The sequence below is a fragment of the Oryctolagus cuniculus genome, chromosome 1, assembly GCF_051225735.1.
Source record: "Oryctolagus cuniculus isolate XC-2025 breed Fujian yellow rabbit chromosome 1, ASM5122573v1, whole genome shotgun sequence".
NCBI lineage: Eukaryota > Metazoa > Chordata > Mammalia > Lagomorpha > Leporidae > Oryctolagus > Oryctolagus cuniculus.
The window spans coordinates 20,422,066-20,430,164 of NC_142867.1; the positions used below are offsets into that span (position 1 = coordinate 20,422,066).

General features: G+C 58.1%; 1 long non-coding RNA gene across 1 annotated transcript; it reads left to right on the forward strand.

Moving 5' to 3' along the window:
• The first annotated feature begins 2,713 nt into the window (after positions 1-2,713).
• On the forward strand, positions 2,714-3,672 carry LOC127484891 (uncharacterized). The gene is made up of 2 exons (XR_016212649.1): positions 2,714-2,907; positions 3,263-3,672. It is a non-coding gene; the product is annotated as an uncharacterized LOC127484891 (long non-coding RNA).
• Positions 3,673-8,099: the final 4,427 nt, after the last annotated feature.

Here is an 8,099-nt window from a genome sequence, read left to right on the forward strand (position 1 = left end):
CACTTGTACAATTATTAATTAATTAATCCTCCAGGTGGGAGGTGCTTAAAGGTTTCTGTTATCGTCACTTTATTTGGAAGGCAGAGAGACAGGGAGCCCAGCCGCTGCCTCTCTCTCACGTGCCCAGGCAGGAGCCTGGACCTCCATCCGGTCTCCCAAGCGCTGGCGCCCTCACCTGCTGCCTCCCCGAGGAGGCAGCCAGGACTCAGAGCAGGGCCTCCGCTCTGTAAGAGTCCCAAGCTGGTGGACAGTACCACGCCCGCTTCGCAGACGAGGCAGTGGAGTCTCCCAGGGGCCTGACCCATGCCAAGGACACCCGGGGAGTAGATGGCAGCCTCAGCCCCGAATGGACAAGACAGGGACCCTTCTCTGTGGCCACTGAATACTCTCCTTTCAGAAGTTTTAGTTTGCAGAGCCGGAAATGATGAAGTGCCATTCAACATCTTGTCCACCAGAGGGCAGCAAGAGCCCGCCCTTCTGAAGCCCCGGTCCCCATTCCTCCCGGTTTCCTGGATCCCACAGATTGATTTATGGGGAAGGACGGGCTTCCTTTGTCCCCGCAGCCTCGTCCTCAGGATGGGGGAAGTGGGCTCCCACAGCGGCCAGGCTCTTCCTCAGACACCGAGAACCCTAAGACAGCAAGCGCTGGCTGGCTGCTCCTTCAGGGAGCCCACGACCACTGCCGAAGCTGCGCGGGCCCGACAGCGGGCAGGGAGGCCGTGCCCTGGGCAGCCATCAACTGAGCCTCGCCGTCAGGCTGTGGGGGCAGGCCGCAGCGAAGGTCAAGGTCAGCGCTTGTGCAGAGGGCATCTCCAAGCGGCTTCCCAGAATTCCGGGAATAAGGAGCTGTCGGGGCTTGAGAGCTGGGCTTGTGCGGGACGCTGGGGAACCCGCGGGGCGACTGGGCGGGTCAGAAGGGCGGGGCCAGAGAAGGAGGGCGGGGTCAGAGGAGGGGAGGGGCCAGAGGAGGAGGGCAAGGTCAGAGGAGGAGGGTGGGGTCAGAGGAGGAGGGCAGGGTCGGAGGAGGAGGGTGGGGTCAGAGGAGGAGGGCGGGGGGCGGTGCTGGGACTGGAACCCCGAGCCCCAGTCTCCTGGTCTTTCAGGAGAGCGGTTCTCCTGGGCGGCTCCGGGGTCTGGGGCCAGGCCAGGGGCCAAAGCTAAACCACAAGGAAGAACAGCGTTTGCCAGGAGACACTTGCCAAAGCCAGCAAGAGGATTCCCGAAACTCCCACCAGCAAATGGCTCCTCGCAGAAACAGGTCTGGACCACAAAAGCCGACTGGTGAGAAGGGGAAGCGACCCCTCGCGGCCCCGAGCCGTGCCTGGGTGATGCCCCGAGGCTTAGGGGAGCCCCACGGCTGGCTTTGGGAACTGAGCCAGCATTGCGGGGGCTCCCGGCGCGGCCGGCCTGGAGCAGGTGCACCTTGCAGCGTCGTCTTATTCTTCTTCTGCGTGGGGTTTGAAAGGTTGATAGAGAGGGACCTTCCAGCCGCTGGCTCATTCTTCAACTGACAGCAAGAGCTGGGGCTGGGTCAGGCCAACGCCAGGCGTCCTGAGCTCCAACCAGGTGTCCCATGTGGGTGGCAGGGGCCCAAGGACTTGAGCTGTCACCCGCTGGAATAGGGAACGTGGCGGGGCCTGCTCTGGGATGCTGGCATCCCGTGCAGTGCCTTAACCGCTGTGCCGAGCCCCGCCCCATCTTCTGAGGCGTGAGGAGTGAAGGCTGTGGAGGTGCGGTCTGTCGTGGGCGGCCCAGGCCCGCGGTGCTGTCCCTTGGGGTGGGCAGCATGGAGGGCTTCCGGGGGAGGCAGGATGCAGAGAGAGAAGATCTGCCCCCCCACCTACAAAATGGGGCTGACAACAGGGCCCGTCTCCCCGGGTCGTGAAGGGGCCTCTGTTGGGGGCTGCCCCCAGCAGCTCTGGCGGCCAGACCTGAGTGGCGGAGGTGGCAGCAGGGCCCTGCTCCCGCTGCAGGCGCTGGGGGAGAAGCCGTCCTGGCCTCCTCCACTTCCGGTGGCCCCTGCACCACGCCAGTCTCTGACCCCGTCCCCGTGGGGCCACTTCCTCCGTGTGTGTCTCTGCTCCAGGCCTTTTTTCGTGTCCCAGCTGCCATGGGACGCTGGGCCCACCTGGACACACCAAGCTGCCCTTGGCTTACTGACACCCAAGGGCTCACTTCCATACAGTCACCTCCCCACGGGGATCAACTCCGGGAGCCCCCGCGGGCGCCCAGCCCTGTGGCTCAGCTTGCATAGACCACGCCCACCCCACCCCCCACCTTTATTTCCATCTGTTGGTTCACTCCCCCAATGCCTGCAAGAGCTGGGGCTGACCAGGCCAAAGCCAGGAGCCTGGAACTCCATCCCGGTCCCCCACGCGGATAGCAGGAGCCCAGTACTTCCTGGGTGCACCAGTGTGGGGCTGGATCTAGACCCGAGTAGCCGGGGCTCGAACCAGCCTCTGACATGGGATGTGGGTGTCCCAGGTGGCGGCTCAACCCCCTGTGCCACAACACTGGCCTCAAAGACACACCTTTTGGAGGTCAGCATCCGCTACAGAGGCAGATAACGCACCCAGGTCACGCGGCTGGGCCAGAGCTGGCCGCTAGGTTGCTGTGCATCCGGGGATCATGCTGAGGTTCAGCATGGAAGCAGGAAGTCCGACACTGGTGCAGAGGCCCGAGTGTGACGAGACCCCGCCCCCTCTCGCTGCAGCCCCCCCCCCCGGACTGCCTGCTGTGGGACCTACAACCGGCGTGGGTGGGACGTAAACGCGTGGGGCCACCAGGCAGAGCAGGGCGAGGCCCCTGAACAAGCCGAAATCGGGACGTGGAAGAGACAGCCCCACACTCCTGTGACCCTGCTCACCGTAGCTAAGACCTGACAGCAGCCTGGCTGTCCCCGGGGAGGTGAGTGGACAAGGAAATGCGGGTTACACACACAATGCGACCCTGTCATTGGTAGCAACATGGATGGAACTGGGAGACCCCGAGTCTCGTGAAATAAAACGGGCATAGAAAGACAAACATGGCGTGTCCTCACTTAGCTATGGGAGCTTTACAGAAAAAAAGGTGACCTCAGGGCAGAGAACGAATGGCGTTCCTGGAGACGGGGGCTGGGGGAGGGGCTGGGGGAGGGAGGGAGACAGAGAGGGCTGGTGGGTACAGGGGTCTGTTGGATGGGAGGGAACCTGCATTCGACAAAAATGACCTGGATATTTCAGCATAGCCAGCAGAGAGGACTTTGAATTTTCCTCCCACACAGGAACGATCCATGTCTGAGGCGGCAGGCAAGCCCATGGCCCTGGTCTGATCTTCACACGGGGAATGCACGAGTTAGAATGCAACACTGGGACTGGCGTCATGGCGTAGCAGCTGAAGCCGCCACCTGTGATGCCAGCATCCCATTTGGATGCTGGTTCAAGTCCCGGCTGCTCCACTTCCAATCCAGCTCCCTGCTAAGGCACCTGGGAAAGCAGTAGAAGATGGCCCAAGTCCTTGGACCCCTGCACCCACATGGGAGACCTGGAAGAAGCTCCTGGCTCCTGGCTTTGGCCTGGCCCAGCCCTGACTGTTGCAGACATTTGGGGAGTGAGCCAGTGGATGAAGGTTCCCTGTCTCTCCTCGCTCTTGTAACTCTGTCTTTCGAATAAATAAATAAGCCTCTAAAAAAAAGAGAGAGAGAGAAGCATTTGGAGGGTGTGCTTTAACTGTAGACTAAAACTAGCAACTAATAATAGAAAAGCAAGTAAAAGGCTACCAACTGCCTGAAAATTAATAAATAATGTTTAGTAGTAGGAAGTTTTCCAACTTGACCCATAGATGCACCATAAAAGGACAATAAGAAAGCTTAACTTGGGGCTGGCACTGTGGCGTAGGACGTTATCCCTCTGCCTGCAGCACTGCGGTCCGTATGGATGCCGGATAGAGTCCCAGCTGCTCCACTTCCATGGGCTGTGCCTCCTGGAGGAGGAGAGATGGACCTTCCTCTCGGGTTCGCAGGAATAAGCACACACTCCTGGTTGCCACAGAGGAAAACCACGGGTGCTGGGAGACAGCCTGCCGGTCTCCCAGACTGAGTGCAGGTGTTAGGAGAGTCAGCCGAGGGAGGAACATTCAGGCCCAAGTCTGAAGGTGGAGAAGCCAGCGTCTTTATCCACTTTCCGTTACTGTAACAAAATACCCAAGGCCAGGTAGCTTATAAGGCAAAGAGGTGTCTCAGCTCAAAGTGTTGACGCTGTAAGTATGAGAAAAGACCCCATCAGTGTGGCCTCTGGTACGGGCCCCGAGTGCAGACGGTGTCATGGTGACTGTGGGTGTTAACACAAGGGGTCAAAGCTGAGTCAGGGGCGGGTGCTGTGGCAGAGCCAGTAAAGCAGCCACCTGCTGTGCCAGCATCCCATATGGGCGCTGGTTCAAGTCCCGCCTGCTCCACTTCCAATCCAGCTCTCTGCTGTGGCCTGGGAAAGCAGTAGAAGATGGCCAAGTGCTAGGGCCCCTGCACCCACGTGGGAGACCCGGAAGAAGCTCCTGGCTCCTGGCTTCAGATCAGCACAGCTGCGGCCTTTGCAGCCATCTGGGGAGTGAACCAGCAGATGGAAGACCTCTCTCTCTGTCTCTACCTCTCTCTGTAACTCTGGCTCTCAAATAAATAAATACATACATAAATCTTAAAAGAAAGAAAGAGAGAGAGAGAGAGAGAAAGAAAGAAAGAAAGAAAGGAAGAAAGAGAGAGAGAGAGAGAGAGAGAAAGAAAGAAAGAAAGAAAGAAAGAAAGAAAGAAAGAAAGAAAGAAAGAAAGAAAGAAAGAAAAGAGAAACGGAGGAAGCCAGAGAGAGCCTGGTGTTCTGTGGAAACTATAGCAATCCCATTGAGGGTGACAGCCCCCAACAGCCCAACAACCTCCAGCTGGCTGGGCCCCACCTCTTAAAGGGCCCCCACGTGGTAACATCTCCACACTGGGAACGAAGCTTCAGAAACACGAACCTCTAGGAAACACACAAACCATTTACAACCATAACCAGTGGTGATCCAGCGCCAGTAGGGTAGGGGAACCCACGCAGAGGCCTCAGGTGGGAGAATGGGCCCTGGAGTGGCAAGGGGTGTGGCAGAGGGGCTGGGGCGCAGGCCACAGAGGGGCAGAGGTGAGCGAGCCCATCCAGGGTCTCCCAGGTCACACAGCCCTCTGCAGCCCGAGAGCCCTGGGGAGACGCTACTTTGTTCTGATTCGGTCTCGCCTGAGTCTTTCTGTTGACGACGCCAGGCGCTGGCCTGGACACAGAGCAGCTGCAACCCCGCTGCGCTGGCGATGGCAGTGCCCACGGCGCACACAGCCGCTCTGGGAGACAGCGTGGCAGTGTCTCGCACACACGGCCTTGCCTTGCAACCCAGGAGCCGTGGAAGGTCCTGTCCGCACAGTGTTGGGTTCATGGTCACTGAGACCCGGAAACAAGCCCGACGTTCTTCAACCTGCCGTGAATGAAGAGTCTGGTGCGTGCAGCCCCCAACAATCGGAGGAAAGGGACAAATGGCTGCCACGGGCGCCCTCACTGTTGTACAAACCCCAGCGCATCCTGCTGAGTGCTGGCAGCCAGAGGCGCAGGCCCCGTTCTGCTCCTGTGACAATCGCGGGAGAGGCAGAACTGCAGGAAGGAAGCAGACCAGAGGCTGCCAAGGCCTGGGTTGGGGGAAGGGGCTGGTTACAAAGGGGTATAGGGAACATTCTAGAAACTTTCGGTCTTGGCCATGGTAGCGACTACACAAGCATACACGTTTACCCAAATTTAGAGAACGGAATGCTGAAAGGGGCGAATTTTGCTGGTAAATTGCGCCTCAGTTATGGAGGGAAAGACGCAAATTAGAAATGAAATCGCCCTGGCAGCCCACGCTGACGAGAGAGGATCCCAGTCAACATGGCCGCCTGGATTCCCACTCGGAGCTCCTCATCCGCTCCAAACGCGCTGGATGAAGATGTCTTCCTTCTCATCTCCAGGGAGCACAGAGCTGCAGCCGACCGCGAGGACGGAAGGGTCGGGAAGTTAGCGGTAGCCGCTGCGGCGCTGGGTCTCCCTGCTGCCTCCTGGCTCTGGCGGAGCTTCTGGTTCAATGTGCGTCCACAGGAGAGACTGAGGTTTGGGGTCCCTTAGTACCACCCTGGGCTCTGCGTGTGTACAGCAAGTGTGCCTTAGTGACTTACTGTCTTTTTGGGACAATGCAATGTGGACTCTTTGATGAGATGTCATAAGATACAATCAAGGGGTCAGTACCATGGTGTAGTGGGCTAAGCGTCTACCTGCAGTGTCAGCATCCCATCTGGACACCGGTTCGAGCCCCAGCTATTCCACTTCTGATCCAGCTCTCTGCTGTGGCCTGGAAAAGCAGTAGAAGATGGCCCAAGTCCTTGGGCCCCTGTCACGCATATGGGAAACCTGGAAGAAGCTCCTGGCTCCTGGCTTCAGATTGGCCCAGCTCTGGCCATTGTGGCCATTTGGGGAGTGAACCAGTAGATGGAAGACCTCTCTCTCTTTCTCTCTTTTTCTCTGTCTCTAACTCAGCCTCAAATTAATTAATTAATCAATTTAAAAAATAGATACAATCCAAGTGCATCACACCCAGGTAGCAGCCTCGGCCACGGACTAAGGTGTAAGGTCCCCCAACACAGCTTCATCCGCGTGCCAGCACGGTGGTGGCAGGGCTCCGCAGGAAGAGGTGGGCTCATTGCCATTGCTGCTGCCGGCTTCGGAACACACGGGAGACGCCTTGAACAGGGCTGGGGCATGCAGCGGAGCAGACTCTGCCCTCCTCGCCCAGCTCCAGGGTTCCCTCCTCCTCCTCGGTGATCTGTGCCAGAGGCGGCAGGGGGCGGGGCTTGCTGCTGCACCTGCACTTCTGCAGAGAGCCGGCTCCTGTGCAATGGGCATACGACCCAGAGCCGGCACCAACAAGGCCCCGGCACTTCTCACACCTCACTGCTGGGAAAGCACCCCGAGTGGCCCCATCAGCATCGCGGCGATGACACAACCACACGTTCTCTGATATGCTATGAATTCTCCCATCCCAGTCTCCCAAAGTGCTGGCTTGAATCCCAGCTGCTCCGCTTCCAAGCCAACTCCCTGATAATGCATCTTGGAAAGCTGCAGAAGATGGCCCAAGTGCTTGGGTTCCTGAAATCCACATGGGAGGCCAGGACTGAGTTCCTGGCTCCTGGTTTAGGTCCGGCTTAGCCCTGGCCGTTGCAGCCATTTGTGGAGTGAACCAGTGGATGGAAGACCTCTTTTTCCTTACACCTGTCTCTCTCTCGGGCATTCTGTCTTTCAAATAAATAAATGTTAAAGAAACTCTTCTGAATTCCTCCTGCTCCTCCGGGAAGCCCACCCGGATTTGAAGGACGGGAAAGGTTATCATCCTCAGGCTGGTCCTTTGGTCCCTTCCCTCACCAGCCAAGAACTGAGCCCCGACAGGTCCAGGGAGAGAAGAGCCCCGAGGGAACTCTGGACGTGGCTTGGTGTCCCCATTGTCCATGAGAGTGTGGCTGCCGTTAGTGGATTCCGGGGCTCTACAGCTCCTTGGAGGTGCATGGTGGGTAAGGCTGGGGGAGGGGCTTGGCGAAGAAGGACCAATGCGTGATTCCATTCCTTACTCTCTTTCCACGAAAGCTGATGCTTTTTTTTTTTTTAAGATTTATTTTATTTATTTGAAAGACAGAATTACGGGGAGAGGTAGAGACAGAGAGAGAGGTCTTCCATCTGCTGGTTCACTCCCCAGATGGCTGCAATGGCCGGAGCTGTGCTAATCCAAAGCCAGGAGCCAGGAGCTGCTTCTGGGTCTCCCACGTGGGTGCAGGAACCCAAGGACTTGGGTCATCTTCTACTGCTTTTCCAGGCCACAGCAGAGAGCTGGATCAGAAGAGGAGGAGCCGGGACTAGAACCTGCGCCCATATGGGATGCCGGCGCTTCAAGCCAGGGCTCTAACCTGCTGTGCCACAGCGCCAGCCCCCAAGCTGATGCTTTTTGTTTCAAATTTCCATATACAACTGCGTGGGGGAGGGGGCGGGTAGATTCTCAAATATCAGCAATGGAAAGCATTTCCCCAGACCCCAAGA